We start from the raw sequence: 10,437 nt of genomic DNA, 5'->3' as shown, positions 1-10,437 counted from the left end.
ATAATGTTCGTATAAAGGTATTCTAAATCGCTGATCAAGAATTTGATGTCAAAAACATGTTTTGACAATTGACAGCTGTTAAAAATGCTGTCCACAAAAAAACGAAGAATTCATTTTTTTTCAATTTTTTTTAATGCACGGATAATTGTTTTTATTTTCAATTCATTGAGGTAATTATAATCTTGAATTTAATGATAAAAGTATATGTTGATAAAACGTCATATCACATTTTTTTAGTTTGATTTTGTCGAAGATGTTAATTTTTTGAAATTTTTTTTCGCTAAAACAGAGATGCCACCAAAAAAACGAAAACTTCCAAATGATGAATGAATGATGAACCTGTAAAAAGGATCTTCAAATCTTTTTCTGTCATTTCGGGAAAGTCTGATACATCGTCTGATGTCAATGGTTTGAAGATCCTGATGCTGACAAGTTTGAGAGTTCTGATAATTGTCGTTCCACACGATCACGATCTTGCGGAAAAGTTTCGTGATGACTGTGGCTTGTTGATGGTAAATTCGGATCCGCACTGACTAGACGAGTTGAACGACGACATTTTCCGCACAGAACGTTTCCTACATCCACTTCTTTGTCCAGTTCAACCGAAAACAAGTTGGCTTCTTCTTCTGAAGTAATGACTTTTTTTTGCCCGGTGCCGTATCGCAACAGTAGGTCGCATTTTATGCACCTTTCATCATTTGGAAGTTTTCAAATCCAATTCCTCGGATTCGAATCTACCATCAACAAGCCACAAGTAGATTATTCAACAACAATTATTGATTTCTCAATTGTAATTTAATTTAGTCCCCCTAATTTTACTTATAGTAAAATATTGGAATAATTAGCTGTCCTAAAAATATGCATATCTTATTTACTTTATATTACATATATACAACATTGTGGGATGAATACCTAGATTGAGAATGTAATTGAAGAAAACTATATTATTTGCGATAAAGCCAGATAATTATTACCTATTATCACAAACGTTTGACTACTTCATAAAATAACAATTACTTTAATCGAAGAATGAACTTAAACCGACGATTTTTATTTAAAAATAAAAATAAATAAATGAAATAAACAAAATCATTGATGTAAGTTTTTTATACAAAAAAAGTTTTTGAATTTTTTAGCCTCATAATTTTTTATATTTTTTATAACGTTTTTCTTTCTAACCTGTAATTAATAGTTTGATTATTATAAATAACTAGATATAACAGTCAATCTGCAGGGCTACTTGAACAAATATTTTGTAGACGAAAATGGCCAGCATAAGGGTCTGTAGTTATGATATTTGAAAGAGAGAAGAGCTTTTTAAAAAAATTTATTTAACAGCAAAAATAGATGTTAACACATGAATACAATCGCAGGAGAGCGTGTAAAATGATTAAGAGTACATCAGAACATGAGCATAAGCAGCGTAAGAGCGTAAGAGCATACGAGAGTAATGTGGGAAAAATAAGTGTATATATTAATGTGATTCTGCGGAGTCAGCTCGAGGTCAGGCTCGTGATGGTAGATTCGAATCCGAGGAATTGGATTTGAAAACTTCCAAATGATGAAAGGTGCATAAAATGCGACCTACTGTTGCGATACGGCACCGGGCAAAAAAAAGTCATTACTTCAGAAGAAGAAGCCAACTTGTTTTCGGTTGAACTGGACAAAGAAGTGGATGTAGGAAACGTTCTGTGCGGAAAATGTCGTCGTTCAACTCGTCTAGTCAGTGCGGATCCGAATTTACCATCAACAAGCCACAGTCATCACGAAACTTTTCCGCAAGATCGTGATCGTGTGGAACGACAATTATCAGAACTCTCAAACTTGTCAGCATCAGGATCTTCAAACCATTGACATCAGACGATGTATCAGACTTTCCCGAAATGACAGAAAAAGATTTGAAGATCCTTTTTACAGGTTCATCATTCATTCATCATTTGGAAGTTTTCGTTTTTTTGGTGGCATCTCTGTTTTAGCGAAAAAAAATTTCAAAAAATTAACATCTTCGACAAAATCAAACTAAAAAAATGTGATATGACGTTTTATCAACATATACTTTTATCATTAAATTCAAGATTATAATTACCTCAATGAATTGAAAATAAAAACAATTATCCGTGCATTAAAAAAAATTGAAAAAAAATGAATTCTTCGTTTTTTTGTGGACAGCATTTTTAACAGCTGTCAATTGTCAAAACATGTTTTTGACATCAAATTCTTGATCAGCGATTTAGAATACCTTTATACGAACATTATTTTTGGTGCTTTTTTTGTTTAATTAAATTGTGACTTATTTTATAGGCCAAAATCGCATACCTTTTAAATTCGCGTTTTACTCAAATTGAGTTATCGCAGACAACAAGCAACCAAATTGAGTTTCAATTGCGCCATTTTGTAGAGTAAGAGTGTATCTTTCAACCATAGTTAGGCCGTCATTTTCCATCGAGTCAGCCCAAAATGCCGAAGACTTGTTTTTAAAAAATCCCGATTTTTAACGATTTTTTTGGATTCAAAGCTATGTTTCACTTCATTTAACTGTACAGTAAAAACCGAAAAAATTCAGGGAACATCTACACATCCAAAATAAATTTTTAGTTGCGTTGGAACCGCTTTAAAAGGATTAGAACGCTCGAAAAAAATTAAAATATCAAAAAAACACATTTTTCTCGTTTACGGGTTTTTGTGGGGTTGGAGAGGGTCGGAAAAAATTTCAAAAAATTTTTTTTCGGTCTCCTCCAAAGTTTTTGGGTCGATTGTTTCAAAACCGGTGGGGGCCGCCAGACCCCTCTTATTCCGCTATCCCTTTTAATAACCTGAAGCCATATCTGTGTCTATTTGTACGTGTGTTGTCTGCTTATTCAAAATCGCTGGAAGTTCCCATTTGATATTTCGACTGAGCACCGCCATAACCAGAAATGCGAATTTAGTAAATCAATTTCCAAAGCTAAGTGCTTCTTAATGCAGTTCCCGGGGCGTAAAACGTTCCTAAAAATCTATTCAAGTGTAATGCATAGACTCATAAAAAATATAGTTCTAAAAGTTTATTGGCCGATCACTCGCAATTTTTATGCGCTTTAAAATCAAGAATTTTCAATTTCTTTACATTCTTCTGTTTGCTTCTTTGATCGTGTTTTTATTTTAGAATTTCAGTTCAAATACTTCAGATACTTTCCGAAAAATTCAGAAGATTAAAATTAAAAAAAATAATTAACGCTTATTGTGGAATTTCCTCTATATAAATAACTTTAGTGCACTTTTGTGCACCTTGTATGCACTGTATGCTCTCAAATTCCCTTTTACTCACATGACCATGCATTTCCAGTTATTTTACCATAGCTATTTACGGTCAATTCGGCCAAGTTTAGAGAAAGTATGTGCTTGTATATCTCTGTATTAACTTCACATTAAAACATTAGTATATTACTATAAAATTTATTTATTACTAAATTATTGTAAAATTTATTTCTGTAAAATATAATATTAATCTTGGGAAACCCGTTGTAAAATACATTCGTAATAAAATGATGAAAATCCTTTTGGAAAAACACAAGTAGCTAGTGTTGCTCGTTTGCGCTGGCGAAATGATTTCAAAATTAGTTCCTAAGAACAAAATATTCTCTTGGCATCATGCACCAAGTATTTAGAACAAAATTGGAATTATTACTTTAATTTATAATAATAATAAAGCCTTTTATTTTTAGAATAAAAAAACAATAAATACAAAAGTAATTTCATTCTTGAACATAATAAATAAAAGACATACACTGGGTCCAAAAGACCATTCGTGGAATTGTTGCCTACAATAATATACTTAAACATCACAATAATTGCTTTAAACTTTGATTATAATTTAAAAATCACAAAAATATTACAGAATATATTGCATTATACCATTATTTATTAGAATTTGATTGAATTAGGTAATTACGACGGAAATTCCAAGCGTATTTACAAAAATTCATAATTGGTTTCCATTTTCGATAACCATTTAAATATGTTATTAGCTGCTCTTTTGTGAGACTCTCTTTTTCCAAAAAAAGCGAATGCGAAACTCTTTAAGTGCCGGTCCACTCAGCGTATTACTTTAATTATTTGTCCCAGTTTTCGCACATTTCTTTGCATTGTATTAAATATATTATATAATGAGTTTTCGCTAGAAATATTTTAGATCCTCCGAGTCCAAAAAGAAAGTGTATATTAGCCAATTATCCAGTTACTTATGTAAACACTCGTGCTCAAAAAAAAGAAGATATTCTCAGAAAAATTTAGTTTAGATTTTGCAGAGGAGCGCAGGGTTGAATCGATAAACGATGTGTTACATTTCAGCAAGTACCATCACCTAGAAATTTGTTCAGGACTCAAAGTGATACCTATTTCAGGAAGCAAAAAGGACATGCGCCTATATTGGATCAGTGGCCTCGATTCCTTGAATAGTAATGGTACCATTGACTTATTGATATCACTGACTTTATGCTTTAATATGAAGAAAAACTATAGTGAAGTACCATGTTAGAAATAATCGCGAAAATGAATGAAAATGAATCCATAACATTAAGCGATTCACACTGGAGATATTGAATCCAGAAATGTCCACCTTCATAGTCTGAATAGAGTATTTTGGCGAAGTCTTTTTAAGTTTTACGATATGATATCTGGAAGTTATTAGTTGACGGTATAATATTCGAAAAAGTTCTAAAATAAAGTTTATGATCAGGGTCTGATATAATAGAGAAATCAGTTCGTCTAGGCAATATACTTTAATGGCTGGGCCAATATATGTATACTTTAATCAACTCTAAAAATGATCTACAATAAAGTTATATTTAAACAGAGGACAATGTTCGCAAAAGAGCTGTTAGCATGCAACAAAAACTCTTAAAATGATTTCGTGCAAAATAACAGACCAAGTTTTAAACTGATTCCATTTTAAATTGCAGTAAATTCTACTTTCTGTTTATTCTAGTCTACCGCTAGATAGTGTACCAACTCGTGACGTGTATTCGGCTAAGTTTGCATAGAACTAAGTTTCCAGTTGTATGGGAGTTATCTGTTATGATGTTAAAGTATTTTTCTTTCTACAAAATTACAAATGAGTTTTGAAGATAGAAATCTTTTGTCACATGTGATGTCATATGTAAAAACGAATTTTGAAATTCCAATGAATTTATTTCATTAATGAAAGTGTTTTTAAAAGTGTCTTTTCTTATTTAAATTTATGAAGAAACATTTTCAAATTTGCCCCAATTTCCAAAACTGATGCGATCGAATAACCCCAACAAAAAACAATGCATGAATTCAGTCAAATCTCTATTTCCAGGTTTTACTTCCTTTTATTGAAACCTTTCACAGATTCACGCTTTAACTTTTAATATTTCGGTAAATCAGATAAGATCAATCAAGGTTATTTCTAGCATCTGGTGCTGCTTCGGAACACGTTATAACCCAGAAAATAAATAAATTAATTGTTAAACAAAAATATAAGCTTATTCATTCACAATGCATAATTTTTGATAGCGTTACTGTTTTTTTTCAGCTAAACTATAGCTTAAAAAGAATTTGGAAAGTTTGCTGAATGCAAAAGGAAGCTGTGGCCATTCATCAATCTTCCTACGAATTAAGAAAATGGTTATTCCATCAGAAAGATGAACAGAAGATGGAATCCTGTATTCGCACTCGTTACATAAAACAAGGAAATTTCGACCCTTATCCTGAATTATCCAGCATAGGCGTAAAGATATTTTCTTTCACTTAATTCAATGTTTATTGATCTGAGAAAAGAATGGGTAGGCCAGTTTATAAATGCAAGCGTGAACTAATATTTGTGCGAACTTTAAAGCCAATCACCATTCTTCCAATTTAAAAATCTGCCCACACATACACTTTAAGAAAAATAACTCGGTCAAAATGCCAGCCAACCTTAGCGCTTATAAACCTTCAAATGTTGGATTAGAATTAAATGACATTTTGCCCAATCTAATTTTAAATCATCTACTATCTGTTTATAACGCATTCTTTTCAATATAATGGTTAGATAGGGGCATTCATTTACATTTTAGTGGCGAGAGTTTGCTCGTTCAGCCAATTACTATTATATTATGTTGGGTGTATTCAACAAATGTCACTTGGTCGGCCCTGCTATTGTTCTAGGCTCTCTTTGCAGTCTAAAAAAAAAACCTTTCACTTTTCAAATATCCATGACCGGGACGAACGATTGCACTCAATCTCGAAGGTGTATTGTTTTCCTTTAAAAAAACGCCATTCCGTCTCGTTAGATGCATTAGCGAAATGTTCTTATTTAAAATACACTTATAATCTTTCCGTTTTTTTTTTTCTTTTCATTTGAAAAAGAGCGAAATACCTTGAATAAGAAGTTAATGGAAACTCAGCGTAAGAGTTCTTGTGTCTGCTTGTACAATAATCGCACGGCAAAAGAAGTGAGTTACCTTGAATAATATATTGATGGAAACTGATAGGATTTCTCACCCCCCGCTAGAAGATTGTACACCGTAAAAGGAGCGAGTTATCATGAATAAGAAGTTAATGGAAACACAGCATGGGAGATCTCCCAACGTGCAAATTTCGATAAATTATTGCATAGTAATTGCCATTAGGGAGAGTTTGACAATGAATTTATGTCCTAGGTGAGGATGACAATTACTGTCAAACCGGTAATTCAAGCGAAGTAATGCGTTGACAGAATAAGAACTAACGAAGTTCCGTCATTGTTAATGTATTTATCAGAGATTATTGGACAGTTTTTTGTTTTTTTTTAAAAGACAAAAATCATATATTTGACAATAAGTTGAGAATGACTGAACGACCAATGGGAAAACAACTGTCTATTTTATGGATAGGCAATAATATTAAGCCTAAAAGAACAAAGCTGATTGGCTGTGTGGGTGGGCTGAAACTTACCGAAACTTGACTAATTAACTAGCGGACATTTAAGGAATTGGTATATTACTCTTTGGAAATTGTTTGAACTTGGTGAGAATTGCTGTCATAATTTTACTAACGGTTTGTGCAAGTGTCATCACTGGAGAAAAATATTTGCAGAACAATTAGATTTCACAGTTTGTATTCGTCTTCCTAATTAGGACTTAAGTATGAAACAAAATATTAGCATTTTTGTATTGAAATGCCAAATAGTACAATTTTAGCCATGAACATCCGTTCGTATAGGCTCGATTATCCATTTGTGATGACTACATTATTGGCTACTGCCAATAACAGCACTTTAAAAAAAAAAAAAAGAATATGTAAGTGCCAGGCAGCAATTAATTATATATTACAATATTGATGCGCTGATGTCTGTCGTGCCACCATTTTTACAATGATACTAAAAGAACGTGAGCAATAAATAAGAAGAACATGGTGGCCAGCAAGCCTGTGACAGTACCATTCCGTGAGGAGCTCTGAACTTCTCAGGACGAACCGGGCAACTGTGATTTATTACTTCAACAAGAATGTGTTAGCAATACGAATCTAGAATATAAAATATAAAATGTAATTACCTTCTTTTACCATCACTCTTGCAGAAAGGGAGATTTTTTTATTTTTTTTTTAAGTTAAGGTATGAAATGGTTTTATTACCTATTTAATCTAAATTGAATCAAAATGATCTTCTATTTTCCTTAATTCTACCATAAAGTTAGAAGAACATTGAAATTAAATATTACTTTCATCTGTAATAAATACCGGCCACCTTTTATTGCCTTAATTGTTTTATTACGGTTGAAATACGGCTATTAAAGATTACTCACTGAGATTGAAGCTGTTTACAACTAGATAGTCATTTAATGAAGAAATAAGAGAATAAATTTAAAATATTTTTAGCCAGAATAAACAAGTTAAACACTAGTTGCACAAGAGTAACAAAAAAATATAAAAAATAATAATATTTGAACAAAATTAAAATTTGATATTTCGCTCTGGTACTACCAGGGATGTTTTCTGTTTCAATCTTAATAATCTTCAGCAGCCAGACAATTGTGATAATTTATCTAATCGCGCATCTGGCTATAAGGCAGTAAATGTTAGTATTTCCTTTCTTAACTGTAGGGAGGCTGATCCCCCCAATCGTCCTAAAGTACTATAATAACAGTCCTTAGAGTGCAAACTATAAATATGACTGGGGGTGCAGATCTGTATTAGTTATAATTACATATCTTACAAAAATACAAATCAATGTCTTACAAGTAATTGAAATGGTCCAACAGTTTTCCCATTTACGCAGCCGTGGAATGCAATAACTTGCAATGCCAGATAATTAATTAAATATAGTAAATTAATTAGATAATTTATAGCATTATAATTATTACTATAATTATATTGTAAGTGTAATAAATAGTTATTTGCAAAGATAAACGGTGAATGTGAGTTGCAAAGGCAATAAGATTTTGAAAATGTCTTTTGACTCCGCCCACTCAGAGTTCATCTACTAATGGTTCTTTCTGACTTCCCTTTCATAAATGCCTGTAACCGAACAATTCTCATTAAATTGTTAAATTATATTGAAAAAGTAATTTCCTTTACTACTTTATTAGAAAATTCTTTTCCTCTTCAATGCTTAATTATTAACCCACATTCCACTTATTTCGGCAAGGGGAAATTGTTAATTAGCGAAGTAAAAATATTTCCGCCGTTATTGTACGCTTGGACCACATCCATGCACCATGGGTAATTGCTATTTGAAGTTGTATTTTTATGTTTAAATATTTTTGTGAATTTGAATTTTTCGAATGCTCTAAAAGAAAATAGTATAGCGATTCCATCTATAATTGCCCAATTGCTATATTGTTATGAGTGGAAGTTCTGTTATTCAAACAACATGTGCTGGTTGGAAATTATGATGTACTCAGTGCTGCAAAAATTAATGAAATAACAAAACTGTTTAAAGTCGAAGGGAAGAATGGTATTGGTATAGCACGAGCTATTGACGATAATCGCATGATTTTTTTAGTTTCGTAAGGCTTTCAGAACAAACTCGCTGTAGAAGCAAGGAAGGTTACTATCTTCCTATTTCTTTATGAATATGTAAAAAACTAGTTAGCAGTTCTAGGTTGTACAGCAGTTGTACAAGTCGTGAATATTCTCCATTCCTTATATTTCTTTCTAGCACCAATTTTACGCCGATCACTGCCACTTGTAGTATTTTTAAGCTCAATTTTACTCTGAAAGCACATTCCTTTTTGAATATTTGAAAATGTTATCTGGCGATCACATTTTACACCACGATGAAGACTAGTGACCGGGTTGTAATTTTGTAGCAAGACTGTTGCAAATCTTCGCACGGCACAGTGCTGTTCCTCGCAAGTTGTCGCATTGATCTAGAGTTCCTCGCCCTTACTGCTGTACTAGTCTAGAAAAAAGGTATATTTACTAATGCCCCAAGATCCTTGAAATCTGTCAAAAGGATCAGCACGAGATTTAGGGATTATTTCTAACGCCAACACTAATGATTCTTTATGTAATCTTTCCAAGTTCAAAATCAGCAGGTTAGTGAATTGTGCGATTCGTAGCCGATTACTATAAAAACTCATATACAGATTATTTTAACACTTTAAAACTATTTATGAACTCCATTATGTAGCGATGACTTATGAAAACTCAATGCCAATGAAGGAATCCAATCATAAAACTGAGAGATACTCCTAAAAGTCATAGCACCACCTAATTATCAAAACGACACATTTTTTGTATCGACTACCCAACGACTCAATAACATTGGGTGGAAGTTGAAGGCGTCTAGGTGCAATTTCCGCTGTAATTTCAAAAATTTGGCAATATCGGAACATGAGCTTGTACTAAGAAGACAGAAATGAAAACATGAATGTTTTACAATTTTTATTAATTGAAATCTGAGGTTTACTCTTATATTTCAGGCCCAGATAAGCAGCAGACGCAGTAAAACACCCATGACAAAGAGTATTGAATAACTAGAATTTCGTGAAAAACGGTTAGATCGATTTTATGTAAAATTGGAGCGATAAATCATTCTTCATAAATATTTTTCGTTTTTATTTAAAATACTGTTCTTAATAGGTAATTATAAGGTACTTATGATTTTGAAGAAGGTCGGCAAGAAGTTCAACTTTTAGGGAACATGGTATCAATTTAACTCTAAAAGCAATAAAACATTCTTACACTTCTAAAAAATAAAAGTAAAGTAATGCCTATTTTTCAAACCAGATTTACTTCCAGTATACACTTCCAAATATTCGTAAAATTAATTGTAACGAATTAAATTCAAATTCGTTAATCTAATATCAATTTGTCATTTATCCTGTAATAATTGGACCAAGAGAAAGTAATGAGGGTGTTCACTCTAGGCTTTGTATTCTTATTTTTGACTGAAGCGAGCGAACAAATGTGTGGTTACAAAGTGGTGTGTTATTCTATCTTAGTAACTAATTCCTCAATAAATTATTTTACATT

The 10,437-nt window shown here is 32.1% G+C and overlaps 1 long non-coding RNA gene across 1 annotated transcript; it reads left to right on the top strand.

Moving 5' to 3' along the window:
* Window positions 1-5,140: 5,140 nt before the first annotated feature.
* On the top strand, window positions 5,141-9,998 carry LOC141451328 (uncharacterized). Its single transcript, XR_012456686.1, has 3 exons — window positions 5,141-5,317; window positions 5,534-5,728; window positions 9,885-9,998. It is a non-coding gene; the product is annotated as an uncharacterized lncRNA (long non-coding RNA).
* The last annotated feature ends 439 nt before the right edge of the window (window positions 9,999-10,437 follow it).

Source organism: Rhodnius prolixus, unplaced genomic scaffold, assembly GCF_049639745.1.
Source record: "Rhodnius prolixus isolate KJV_2025 unplaced genomic scaffold, Rpr scaffold_1, whole genome shotgun sequence".
Classification (NCBI taxonomy): Eukaryota; Metazoa; Arthropoda; class Insecta; order Hemiptera; family Reduviidae; genus Rhodnius; species Rhodnius prolixus.
The sequence above is the reverse complement of the archived record's forward strand: the minus strand, read 5'-3'. Positions and strand labels throughout refer to the sequence as shown.